General features: G+C 49.0%; 1 protein-coding gene across 3 annotated transcripts in view; it reads right to left on the minus strand.

The window, feature by feature from the left end:
• Positions 1-6470, minus strand: part of MRTFB (myocardin related transcription factor B) — a 496818-nt gene extending 490348 nt beyond the window's left edge. Inside the window, exon 1 of one of the 3 annotated variants that reach the window (XM_082260025.1) lies at positions 6421-6470. The gene's annotated coding sequence lies outside the window, so the exon portion shown is untranslated. The remainder of the gene's footprint in view (positions 1-6420) is intronic. The other 2 variants (XM_082260028.1, XM_082260026.1) reach the window with 2 other exon arrangements.
• Between the last annotated feature and the right edge of the window lie 5638 nt (positions 6471-12108).

Below are 12108 nucleotides of genomic sequence, written 5' to 3' on the forward strand. Positions count from 1 at the left end.
CACTTGCAGTGCATTCGGTCATTTGGACAGTTTGTTTGTTTTTTCGGCCAGTTAATGGGCACAAATCAGTAAATCGGTTGTGACATTTTTGAGACTAAAAAACGAAGGACAAGATTGGAAATTTTCTGCAAAACGCACGATAAATTAAAATGTTAAGTTTCTCATCCAAACTGTTTCTACTAGGTAAATGTGGAAAACTAACAAAAAATTACATGATGGCACTATCGTTTGCTCTCATGGCCAAGTGTTTGTTTTTTGAAAATGAGTTTAACCACTTAAGCCCCTGAAGATTTTACCCCCTCCCTAACCAGGGCCTATTTTGCGATTTGGCACTGCGTGATTTTAACGGACAATTGCGCGGTCGTGCGACGCTGTACCCAAACGAATTTGACGTCTTTTTTTTCCCACAAACAGAGCTTTCTTTTGGTGGTATTTGATCACCTGTGTGATTTTTACTTTTTGTGCTATAAACAAAAAAAGAGCGTCAATTTTGCAAAAATAACAATATTTTTCACATTTTTTTATATGAAATTTCCCCCAAAAAAATTTAAAAATCGAAATTTTTTAACATTTTAGGCCAATTTGTTTTCTGCTACAGATGTTTGGTAAAAAAAAAAATCGCAAAAGCGTATTTTGGTTTGCGCAAAAGTTATTGCGTTTCCTAACTAAGGGAAAGATTTTTGTCATTTTTGTTGTTTTTTTTTTTTAACGCCTAACGGCGGCAATCTGCGATTCTTTTTGCGGTACTGCGACATTGCTAGGCAGAATGGCTTTGTGGATTGTGGGGTGTACAACAAAGTTACCAGTAACAATGTATATCCTACGTCCAGCATGCTGCTGTGTAGTGTAAAAAAATATTTTGTTTATGCTGGAAACTACGGCTAGTGCGGCACTTATGGATCTGTGGCTCTCCCTTTCCTCTCACTCTTTCCTCTTGTCCATTCAAAGAATGTCTTGTACTCTGTTCACAAAATACACGCAATGGCTCAATACATCTGCATTTTTTAGTTTTTATGCTATAAACAAAAAAAGGCAGACAATTTTGAAAAAAAATATATATATATATATATATATATTTTACTTTCTGCTATAAAACCTATCCAATAAAAAAATTGAAAAAAAAATCGAATTTCTTCATGCGACAGTAAGGCTCCTTTGCCACGGTCTACCTCCGTCGGTGGACTCCGTGCTGCTCAGCGGGGGATCGATACACAGATCCCCACTGAGCAGGCAGGTGGCAGCTCCCTCTCTGCTCTGTGTGCCAGGTGTCAGAGCCCCGCTGCTCTCTATGGGGGAATCGGATGAGAGCGGACCGCCTGTCCGCTCTCATACGATCCCATCGGATCCCCTGGATGGATGGAAAATAGGGTTTCCACCTGTCCGGATTTCATGGACAGGATCGGATGCAGATGGCAGCGGGTGTCAGCGGACATGTCTCCGCTGACATCCGCTGCCCTATAGGGATGCATGAAGGATCCGATAAGATCTGCCTAAAAAACTGACAGGCAGATCTGATCGGATCGCTCGTGTGAAAGAACCCAAACAAATTGGATCCAACAAGCTTCATTGTCAGTATTAAAAACAAACAAGATACTGTGGGAGCAGGGATCAGTCCACACAACTAGCGCTTACTCATGACTCTATGGCTCTCATACAGTTAGGGGCCCTATTATTTATCTGCCCCTCCTCTCCCCTTTTATTCTATTCAGTGAATGAACAAGGGGAAGAGGAAAGGGAGGGTAAGTGGCAGATTTCCTTCCCATATGAGAGAGCAGCACCAGAAGTATAGTGATTGCTCTATTTTCTGGAATGAATGAAAATGATTTATACGCTACACAGCAGTGATCCACATGTAGGACACACATGATTACAGGGAACTTTATTGTACACAAAACATATCACAAACTTGTTCTGTCTGGAGTTCTGCTCTAAACCTGCTAAGATTATCCTAATAGACATAAATAATGAAAAGCTTTCTAATTCATGGTTACCATTTAATCTCTGGAAGATTTACCCCCCCCCCCTTTCATAACCAGGCCATTTTTTTTTTAAGTTAAGTTGAGTGCACATGCTCAGCATCATATCCAGAGGTTGTCTTTGGGAAATAGACGTATGAGTGTTGCCAGCATTGCTGCAAAGGTTAAAGAGCTGGGGGGTCAGCCTGTCAGTGCTCAGACTATACGCCGCACACTGCATCAAATTGGTCTGCATGGCTGTCATCCAAGAAAGAAGCCTCTTAAAAAAATGAGGCACAAGAAATCTCGCAGTTTGCTGAAGACAAGCATACGAAGCACATGGATTACTGGAACCATGTCCTGTGGTCTGATGAGACCAAGATAAACTTATTTGGTTCAGATGGTGTCAAGCATGTGTGGCGGCAACCAGGTGAGGAGTACAAAGACAAGTGTGTCTTGCCTACAGTCAAGCATGGTGGTGGGAGGGTCTGGGGCTGCATGAGTGCTGCCGGCACTGTGGAGCTACAGTTCATTGAGGGAACCATGAATGCCAACATGTACTGTGACATACTGAAGCAGAGCATGATCCCCTTCCTTTGGAGACTGGTCCGTAGGGCAGTATTCCAACATGATAACGACCCCAAATACACCTCCAAGATGACCACTGCCTTTCTAAAGAAGCTGAGGGTAAATGTGATGGACTGGCAAAGCATGTCTCCAGACCTAAACCCTATTGAACATCCGCAGGGCAAGGTGGAGGAGCACAAGATCTCTAACATCCACCAGCTCCGTGATGTCGTCATGGAGGAGTGGAAAAGGACTCCAGTGCCAACCTGTGAAGCTCTGGTGAACTCCATGCCCAAGAGGGTTAAGGCAGTGCTGGAAAATAATGGTGGCCACACAAAATATTGACACTTTGGGCCCAATTTGGACATTTTCACCTAGGGGGTGTACTCACTTTTGTTGCCAGTGGTTTAGACATTTATGGCTGTGTGTTGAGTTATTTTGAGGGGACAGCAAATTTACACTGTTATACAAGCTGTACACTCACTACTTTACATTGTAGCAAAGTGTCATTTCTTCAGTGTTGTCACATGAAAAGATATAATAACATGTTTATAAAAATGTGAGGGGTGTACTCACTTTTGTGAGATACTGTATGTCTTGAACATTGTTGTAATGCATAGGAATTGGTTTTGGACATTTATTTTCTATGTTTTGAGTTTTTTAGTAATCTTGGAGTCACTTTATTAGGATTTCCACATTCTGAGTGAAGCTGCTGCACATTCTACGTACTTTTTTTTCATGGGATTGCACCTGGGCCAATACACCTACAAGCCAGCGTGGTGACCCATCTCTACACTACCTGTTACAGGATCTCCATATTGCATATGTTGCACTTGATGGTATCATTTCCAGAGCCAGTTCACACCAGAATGTGATGCGGAAAATGCTGCATTCCCTGCACGCTTCATGAGCCGTGTTCATAATGCACTGCAATTGTGATCTTCAGCGGGTGTCAGTGTTAACAATGACAACCCACACGCAAACGCAATAGTACCATGCAGTTGCAGTGTGCTTTTTATAGAAGTGCATGCACTTCTCTCGATGCTGTTTGGTGCGATTTCATTCTATTCAAATGAATGGGCTGAAATTGCACTGCGTCCAAGTCGCATTTAAATTGCACAGGATCGCACATCGCAATATATTGTGAAAACCGGCCCTCAGTTGCTATTTTATCAGAGCCCTGCATTTTTTTTTCTTTTATTCCATACCAGAACAGTAATAGGGACGAAAACTTCCAATGGGGACCCTAGTTTTAGTGACAACTAGAGATTTCCACTCACTTCCTGTTTTGGTTACAGGACAGGAAGTGAAAGAAAAATCTCCCCAATGGGACAGCATGGAGTTTGCATGTTTTCCTTGTGCATGTGTGGGTGTCCTCTAGTGATCGACTGATATCGTTTTTTTATTGCCGATACCGATATTTTGGTCATCACATATCGGTATCGGCCGATATTTTTGTACATTAACATTTTTTTTTTTTTTTTTACAGGTACTCTGGTGGAGGGATCTGGAGGTCTTAAAGACCCCAAACCCTTCCTCTGCACTTAAAAACATTCAAAACGCCAAGTTTGGCTGTTTTGAATGCTGTACTTTTTTTTAATTTGGCGCCGAGTACCCGGAAGTGATGTCATGACATCACTTCTGGGTTTTTACATGGAGCCCTGATCAGAGCCGAATGCGGCTTTGATCGGGTCTTCTCTTCGGCGGCCGTGCAGGATGGTTGCCCGTGTCTACCAGTGGGACGGGAGATCCGAGCGAGCCGCGGAAGGGGGGGCGTCCCCTCCCGCTCCTTGTAATAACAGCCAAGTGGCTTCTCAGCCGCATCGATTGTCATTACAAGACAGCCGACATTCGGCTGGTACCGGAGTGTTGCCTCTAGCTGTAGGCATCAGCGCAGGACATGCACTTTCCAAAATATCGGCAATATCGGTCACCTTGGTGGCCGATTCTGATATATTGGGGAAAGTGCAGATCGGCCCTCGATATATTGGCTTTGCCGATAATCAGTTGATCCCTAGTTTCCTCCAGGTACTCCGGTTTCCTTCCACACTCCAAGCACATGCTGGTAGGTTGCTGGTCCTAGATTGTAAGCTCTAACAAGCAGGACCCTCTGATTCCTACTGTATTCAGGCATTTTTTTGGGTGTTTTTCAGGCGTTTTTTTGCAGGTGTTTGGAGGCAGGCATTGACTAAGAAAAATGCTTGTGAACTGCCAGAAAAGAAGCTCATGTACTTTTTTGAGCTTCAGGCGTTTTGCTTCCGGCCACAAAACGTTCATATGTGAACAGGGACCATTGAAATGAATGAGATTTTGGTTGTTGGGCGTTTTGAGACGTCAGAGATGAGCATTTTACGAGCTGAAAAACGCTCAGGTGTGAACAGGTCCTTTTAGTGCAGGTTCACACTTCTGCGATGCGGGAACGCTGCGAATATGCAGCGTGTTCCCGCATCACATCCGCACATCTGGCAGTTCACACTGCCATATGCGATACGCAGGGGTGTCAATTAAAAGTTGACACCCCCAGTTGCGATCGCATATCGCAGTGCGATCTACAAGTACGCACAGAATCGGATCGCACAAGTGTGAACCACCATGCGATCCGATTCTACTGTAGCTCGAAAAAAAGCCTCATGTGCGTGTTTGCTAAGGATACAGTGCGAAATTCAGCCATACAAAGCGTATGGCTGAACTCGCATCCGCACATCAGATCGCATGTAATTAGGAGCAGTGCGCTCCGAATTACATGCGATCTCCGCAAACGCGGAAGTGTGAACCGGTGTTCTAAAATTTAGTCGGACCCGTGAAAATTCCGGACCCTCGTCACTTCCGGTTACGCTACGTCATAACCCAGCTGATGCGAGCCCAGGTGCGCATGCGCACAAGGCATTTTCAAGGTCCGATAAAATTCTAAGACTTACGAACAGCTGACTGAGAGGAGGAGGGGCTGAGGTGGGACGCACACACCGCCGCGGGAAAATGTTACAACACCGCCGCGTCATCGAGCAAGGAACATGTTGCAGAGCTGACTTAGAGGAGGCGGGAAGGAAGTGAATACTCATACTAAATAGTAATAATAAAAAAAAAATAAGAAATACTAAACATTTTTTATTGTTCCTTGCTCGATGAAGCGGCGGTGTTGCAACATTTTCCCACGGCGGTGTATGCGTCCCACCTCAGCCCCTCCTCCTCTCAGTCAGCTGTTCGTAAGTCTTAGAATTTTATCGGACCTTGAAAATGCCTTGTGCGCATGCGCACCTGGGCTCGCAGCAGCTGGTGGTGACGGAGCGTCCCCGAAAGTGACGAGGGTCCGGAATTTTCACGGGTCCGACTAAATTTTAGAACACCGGCACTAAGTGTATTGCAGTTGCACCGTCTACCCTCAAGTTGTAAAGCACTGTGCAAACTGTCGGCACTATACAAATCCTGTATAATAAAGTGTATGTTTGAAAGTTATATGGGGACCTTAGATTGAGGACAGAGCCTGCTATGAATGTACACCCATACTATATATATATATATATATTCTGTAATGATAAATATGAAGCCATCTGTAGCAGTTGTTCAGCAGAAGCTTCCATACACTCCATGCAGACAGGTGAAGGCCAGCAGCACCCCTCAAGCCATGGGACATGACCTGAGCCAGGAGTATTTATAGAATGTCCCCTCCACACCTCAGGAATGAGGAGTCCCCCATAGACACTTCATATACAATATATAGAGGACAGGCTCTGCCTACCCCCCATACACACACAGTGTATCTGAAAGGAATATGTACTGTTACTAGAACTGAGTGTCCAGTGTGTGAGGCGCACGGGGGACACTGATGGGGCGCTCACTGATCGCAGTAAGATGACGTAATAACCCAGCTGAGGATTAGGGTGAGATTCAGAGTCATTACCTGAGTGTCACAGTTCTGTGCCTGGCTTCCTCTTTTCTCCTCAGCCTGGTCACAGCTTGCCATGCGCACACAGCTCTGACTCCTCCTCCTTCTCCCCCGGAGCTCAGGCGGCTGGGTGGGGGGGCGGAGTCTACACCGAGCGGACAAAAACAACTAACCCGAGTGATACTACTGCAGGAAGCTGAGGGAAGGGATGGTCACGTGACCGGCTGCTGCTGACTGTCCCAGCACAGGGGAGGTCACATGACTTGCTCACTTCTAATCAGAGCAGGGCACACTAGATATGTATAGATGACAGCTGGGAAGTTGCAGCTGTTGGCTCTTTAGTTCTGGAATGTTGTCTCTGGATTTGAATACTGGACAGCTTAAAGGGATTGTAAAGTCTTGTTTGTTTTTTTTTTTAAATTAACAAATGTGTTATATTTACCTGCTCTGTGCGGTGGTTTTGCACAGTGCAGCCTGGATCTTCCTCTTCTCGGGTCCTTCTTTGCTGCTCCCGGCCCTTCCCTCCTGTTGAGTGCCCCCATAGCAAGCAGCTTACTATGGGGGCATCCGAGCCTAGCTGCGGCTCCATGTGACCATTTAGACACATAGCTGCAGTTTGGCTCTGCCCTCTCTCCCCTGATTGGCTAACTGACTTTGATTGACAGCTGCAGGAGCCAATGGCACCACAGCTGTGTTTCAGCCAATCAGGAGGATGGCCGAGGGACTCCTGGATAGAGATGGGTCTCAGGTAAGTATTAGGGGGCAGCTACACACAAAAGGCTTTTTAACTTAAAGCATGGAATGCATTAACCACTTGCCGACCGCCGCAAGTACATTTACTGCGGCGGTAAGCCCCTACTTCGCTCGCCCAGGAGCCTGTAGGGGGGGAGCGACGTAGTACTACATCACAGAAGTTTTTTTATACCTTAAAATGATTGTAAACCTCAGTCATGAAATCTGAACTAAGCATATACAGTATATCTGTAGTGTTTACTTGTCTATCTCCAAAGCTCTAAGTGGCGTTTCTCTCTGATGCATCCTCTGGTATAAGTTTGAGTCACTTCTGAGCAGTTTTCCTGACTCATAAGATAAATTTGGGACAGGGGAGGGAGCTGAGCACACAGCTTGTCTATTCAGGACACAGCTCCGTATCTGTCTTTGAAGGGAGTGTGTCCTTTTCCTCCAATCAGCTCTCACACACTGTAACTGCAGCTCTCCACCTCCTCCTCTGTGCTCCTCACAGATGCAGAAGGATTCAGCACTTTTGAAGACTGCAGATGAACAAGTAAAATCGATTTTGGAGGATTTGTTTATTTTTCTATCATCTGAAGCTTTTACTTCACTGGGTATATAAGAGGGTTTACCGCCACTTTAAAGTAGAACTATAGGCAAAACCTTTTTTTTCATTTTGGACAGAGCAAGGGATGGTTTTAACCCCTGCCACATTTTTTATTTTTTTTTGCATTTAAGAGATTCGAAAGAATTATTGGGCAGGCTGAATGTACCAAGTTGATTGATCGATCAACTTGGGTACAGCCAGCCTGCCGGATTCTCTTGCGATTATCGGTAGCCGCTGCTACCAATACAATATATGTGAAGTCCCTATTTTTATGTAAAGTTTGCTAGGAATGTTTAAGAGTGTATAACAGTGTGCAGAGTGTTGATTCAAACATTTTGGTATGGGGGCGTGTCCAAGATGGCGACCTGAGCAGACGTGCCTGCTGAGAGCTCCGAGAGTGATTTATCCTGTTTGTTATCCGTGATCGCCTTTCTCACTCACCTTGGCCGATTTCGGTCCTCTGCATGCCCAGCCGGTCATCTGCCCGACCACAGCGGGCGAAGAAGCTCCATTTTCCGCAGACGGTGCAATCCCCCGGGGTGTTCGCTCCCGTGCAGACTAGGCCGCAGCCGCCTCGCCCTTCCTGCAATATGGCCTCTCAGACGGAGCAACAACCTGCTGCCGAAGTCCCGCTGCCTGGCATCCCGGAGGTCATGGCGGCAATAGTGGCCTGCCAGACGGCAATCACCACGAAAATCGAGGCGGTGCAGATGGATGTCTGTCTGATGCGGCAGGACTTCGACAAGATCCGGTCTCGACTCACGGAGGTGGAACAGCGCGTTGGCCCTGTGGAGGACACGCTGACTGAACACACGGCCTCCCTGCGAGTCTTACATTCCAAGGTGAGGGCATTGGAGTTCCGTGCTGAAGACGCAGAGAATCGCAACCGGCGCAACAACCTCCGGATAGTGGGACTCCCGGAGGGAGCGGAAGGTAGGGACCCGACGCTGTCCGTGGAGGAGCTGCTCCGGTCGGTGCTGCCTGCGGCTCGATACTCCCAGCACTACACCGTGGAGCGGGCTCATCAGGTCCCTCCTCGCCCAGGCCCGGAAGGCTCTCCGCCTCGTACTATGATCCTTCGCCTCTTAAACTTCAGAGACCGGGATGAGACCCTGTGGGCGGCGGGGTCGCTGTCCTACCAGAACGCTAAGCTCATGATTTTCCCGGACTACACCGTGGAGACCCAGAAACAGCGTCATTCTTTTGGTGCGGTCAAGGCTGCTCTCCGATCCCGGGGCATCAAGTACAGTATGTTGTTCCCGGCTAAACTCCTGGTGATTGATGGGGAATCCACCCGTTTTTTCACGGATCCTAGAGATGCATCGGACTGGCTGGAGCGACTCCCCCCCCCCCCCCCCCCGTGGCTGAGTGGGTATTCTCTGTGCTGTTCGTTGCCCGGTGATGTTTCGCCCATCCTGTGTTGCCGCTGGCCTGTGCACCTCCTTCCTCCCTGACTTTCCTGTGCCCTGGCTGCCATGCTGGCGGTAACTTACGTCACCCTTGTTGGATTGCGGCCCTACGCCTGGTCGCCCCCGGATGGATGTTCTGCACCCTTTGTCAGCTGGCTGGCTGACTTGAGCTCCTTTGAATTGCATGCTCGGATCCGGTGTGTATCGCTCTCGGCTGCACCACGCAGCTGCACTGGACTGGTACCGGTTGTGCCTTACATTGTTGCCTTAACCTGGTGCCCGTTGGCCCTTGGTTTCACGTCACCTTTCTGACTTGACTGTTGTGGGCTTAGGGGATCCATGCCTGCCCTTGTTTTGGGGTCTGGCGGGGTGGGGGGAGGGGGGAACCGTGGGTTGTTTTGTTCTGACTCGCACGCTGAGATTTCTACTGTTCTTTCTGGGTTACTCTGCGAGCTCAGGGGTTTATTTGTACAAGGTTTTGTTTTTCTGGTTGCTCTTTACAATCTAACTGGTGTGGCTACGGCCCTGTGTGCGGCCCTTGAGGGGGTCTGGACGGTGGACGGGTGGCCTGGCCCCCCGGCTTTCGGTGGAGTGGTGATGTATGCCTATCCCGCATTGATGGGCCCTCTAGGTGACTATGGCGAAGGTTGATGTGCTTTCCTGGAATGTGCGGGGTATGAATTCTGCTGTTAAACGCTCCTTGGTTTTCAACTTTCTGCGCAGATATGCCCCGCACATTTGTGTTCTACAGGAAACCCACCTGTTGGGATCTCGTACTCGGGGTCTTAAGCGGGCCTGGGTGGGCTCCAATTATCACGCCACGTATTCATGCTACGCCAGGGGGGTTAGTATCCTCGTGCATCGCTCACTACCTTTTCAGCTGCTGGAGGTTCGGACTGACCCGACCAGGAGGTATGTGCTGTTACATGCTACCATACATTCCGTGCCCTTTCTGCTGGTGGGTCTTTACTTGCCTCCTCCGGTTGACCATGCCTTCCTCTACACTCTTATGCAATTGATTGTCTCATTTGATGTGGTTAATGTACTTTTGTTGGGTGATATTAATATGTCTCCCACTCCGGATCTGGATCGCCTCCACCCTCCCTCGGTCTGGTCTGACGCCTTGGCCCGTTGGATGTCCACCTTTTCCCTGGTGGACGTCTGGCGGAGATTACACCCGTCGGATCGGGCGTTTACATGTCACTCGGCCTCTCATCGGACTTTCTCCCATATAGACTTAGCGTTGGCCTCTATGGAGGTTGTTAAAATGGTTGCCGCTGCCTCTATTTTGCCCCGGGGCATCTCTGACCATGCTCCCTTATTGCTTTCTCTCCGATTGTCTGATGGGAGGCCGAGTGGCGGCTGTCTAGATATTGGATAATGGAGCCCTCTATTTTTGAAGCTATGCCGACTGAATTGTCCATTTTTTGGTCAAGCAATACCGAACACCCTGACCCCCTGGTCCTGTGGGATGCCTTCAAGGCCTGGTGGAGAGGAGTGTATATTACCCGTATTGCGGCTGCCCGCAGGAATTCTGTGCAGTCTCTGGAGCAGTTGGAGGCATCACTCCGCTCGGCGGAAGAGTCTTATGTAGCGTCCCCTGATGCGGCCCATTATGCATCCTTCCAACGTGCGTTGCGGGAGCTCTCAGTGTGCAGGGCTGCTGCCACGGAGAAGTCCCTTCTCTCGACGGCTCAACCTATTTTTGAGCATGGGGACAAAAATGGCCGTCTGTTGGCCTGGCTGTCGAGGGAACAGACTGCTGTCACGCACATTGGTCGGATCCGGTCCCCCTCTGGCGACATGGTATCTGATGTCACAGCCATCAATGATTGTTTCCGTGAATTTTATCAAGCTCTGTACACCTCTAGGGTGAACTATGATGAGGAAGACCTGGAGAGTTACTTGGCTGGTGTCTCCCTCCCGGAATTGGATGAGGAGACTAGGGTACGCTTGGATAGGCCAATTACTTTGGAGGAGGTCCAGACGGCCTTGTCGAGGATGCAGCCTGGCAAGGCTCCGGGCCCAGATGGAATCCCAGTGGAATTTTATTCCACGTTTCAGGAGACCCTGGCGCCTCGCCTGGTGGACCTTTTGGCTAAATTCACAGACCTGGGTGCCTTGCCAGATTTCTTCTCTGAGGCTCTCATAGTGCTCATCCTCAAGCCTGGTAAGGACCCGGAGGACTGCTCCTCGTACCGCCCTATATCCCTGCTGAACGCCGATGCCAAGCTTTTGGCCAAGGTCTTGGCCATTCGTTTGACTTCCGTCATTGAGGACCTTGTGCATGTGGATCAGACTGGTTTTATGCCGGGGAAGGGGACGGATATTAATCTCCGCCGACTTCACCTTAACCTTTCTGCCTCACATCTCAACCCTGGGCAGCGGGTAGTGGCCTCTCTAGATGCGGAGAAGGCTTTCGACTCGGTCGAATGGCCATATCTCTGGTCGGTGCTCCGTCGCTTCGGGTTCGGTCCTCGCTTTCTGGCTCGGGTCCGCACAAATGGCGTTGCCTCTGCGGCTTTCCCTCTGGGTAGGGGGACGAGACAGGGCTGCCCACTTTCCCCAGGGTTGTTTGCCCTGGCGTTGGAACCGCTGGCGGCCCTGGTTCGTTCCTCGGAGGCTGTCCGCGGTTGGCGGATGGGCTCCCTTGAGGAGAAGGTGTCGCTCTACGCCGATGACACCTTGCTGTACCTGGCGGATGCGTCCTCGTCCCTGCAGGCTGCCCTGGCCATTTTTGAATCATTCGGCAGGTTTTTCGGGGATACGTATAAATTGGTCCAAATCGGTGTTGTTTCCCCTCGATTCGGATGCGCGGGCCCTGGCGGCCCCCTCTCCCTTGGTGTGGGTGGACGAATTTAAATACCTGGGGATCCGGATTACCAAAAACAGCGGTGACTACCTCTCCCGCAATGTTGTCCCTATATTGGACCGTCTTCGTGAGCGCTGCGCGGG

The sequence above is a fragment of the Pelophylax lessonae genome (genome assembly GCF_965119305.1).
Source record: "Pelophylax lessonae genome assembly, chromosome: 6".
In the NCBI taxonomy this organism is placed as follows: domain Eukaryota; kingdom Metazoa; phylum Chordata; class Amphibia; order Anura; family Ranidae; genus Pelophylax; species Pelophylax lessonae.